The 1,795-nt window shown below is 38.6% G+C and overlaps 1 non-coding gene across 1 annotated transcript; it reads left to right on the forward strand.

The window, feature by feature from the left end:
* Positions 1-310: 310 nt before the first annotated feature.
* LOC120868505 lies at positions 311-413 on the forward strand. Its single transcript, XR_005722247.1, has one exon. It is a non-coding gene; the product is annotated as a U6 spliceosomal RNA (small nuclear RNA).
* The last annotated feature ends 1,382 nt before the right edge of the window (positions 414-1,795 follow it).

Consider the following 1,795-nt stretch of genomic DNA (forward strand, 5'->3'; position numbering starts at 1 on the left):
ACTCATCTTCACCCTGATCAGGCTATTTAAGGTGGCAGAGTTAAGTCAGACCTTAAAATTTTCCTCTCCCCAAACTCAGTGACATGAACAAATACAACACGAAACAAAAAAATCCTGGGAAAAAGAAATGAAAAGAACTCATGACTTGAACATGAACAATAAATGTTTTAAGGACATATAAATTTCCTTCAAAATTTTATGGAGAAAAAGTTGGGATTGGGTGCATAGTTGGAGGATGGTGGTTTGTTTGAAAAGAGGAAATATGTTAGAGAAACACTGAAAATTCTCCTAAGAATCAACAACTTAGTTTGTGCTTTGGCAGCAGAAGTATTAAAATTGGAAAGATACAGAGACGAGTAGTATGGATGATGTGTAAGAAAGATCTGAAAATTCATGAAGAAGACCATATTTTTAAAAATGAGATAAGAGCTTGAATAGACATTTCTCCAAAGGTGAGGAACAAATAAGCAATAAGCAGGAAAAAATGCTCAACATTACCAGTCATTAGACAAATACAAATTAAAACTATAATTAGTCCTTATGTCCTACCTATTAGAATAGCTACTATAAAAAATACAGAATATAACCAGTGTTGGTGAGGATGCAGAAAAACTGTACCCCTTATGTACTGTTGGTTCAGTTCAGTAGCTCAGTCGTGTCCAACTCTTTGTGACCCCATGGACTGCAGCATGTCAGGCCTCCCTGTCCATCACTAACTCCTAGAGCTTGCTCAAATTCATGCCCACTGAGTTGGTGATGTCATTCAACCATACCATCCTCTGTTGTCCCCTTTTCCTCCTGCCTTCAATCTTATCCAGCATCAGTTATTTCTAGTGAGTTAGTTCTTTGCATCAGGCAGCCAAAGTATTGGAGTTTTAGCTTCAGCATAGTCCTTCCAATGAATATTCAGGACTGATTTCCTTTAGGAATGACTGCCTTGATCTCCTTGCTCTCCCAGGGACTCTCAAGGGTATTCTCCAACACCACAGTTCAAAAGCATCAGTTCTTCGGTGCTCAGCTTTCTTTATGGGCCAACTCTCACATCCATACATCACTACTGGAAAAAACATAGCTTTGACTAGATGGACCTTTTTCAATAAGGTAATGTCTGCTTTTTAATATAATGTCTAGTTTTGTCATAGCTTTTCTTCCAAGGAGAAAGCATCTTTTAATTTCATGGGTGCAGTTACCATCTGCAGTAATTTTGGAGCCCAAGGAAATAGTCTCTCACTGTTTCCATTTTTTCTCCATCTATTTGCCATGAAGTGATGGGACCAGATGCCATGATCTTAGTTTTCTGAATGTTGAGTTTTAAGCTAGCTTTTTCTTTCACCTCTTTCACTTTCATCAAGAGGCTCTTTAGTTTCTCTTCACTATCTGCCATAAAGGTGGTGTCGTCTCCATATCTGAGGTTATTGACATTTCCTCTGGCAATCCTGATTCCAGCTTGTACTTGATCCCACCCGGCATTTCACATGATGTACTCTGCATATAAGTTAAATAAGACGGTGACAATATACAGCCTTGATGTACACTTTTCCCAATTTGGAACTGGTCCATTGTTTCATGTCTGGTTTTAACTTGCCTCTTGACCTGCATACAGATTTCTCAGGAGGCAGGTAAGGTGGTCTGGAATTCCCATCTCTTTAAGAATTTTCCACAGTTTGTGGTGATCCACATAGTCAAAGGATTTGGCATAGTCAATGAAGCAGAAATAGATGTTTTTCTGGAAATCTCATGCTTTTTCTATGATGCAACAGATGTTGGCAATTTGATCTCTGATTCCTCTGCCTTT

The sequence above is a fragment of the Oryx dammah genome, unplaced genomic scaffold (assembly GCF_014754425.2).
Source record: "Oryx dammah isolate SB20612 unplaced genomic scaffold, SCBI_Odam_1.1 HiC_scaffold_9, whole genome shotgun sequence".
NCBI classification, from domain to species: Eukaryota; Metazoa; Chordata; class Mammalia; order Artiodactyla; family Bovidae; genus Oryx; species Oryx dammah.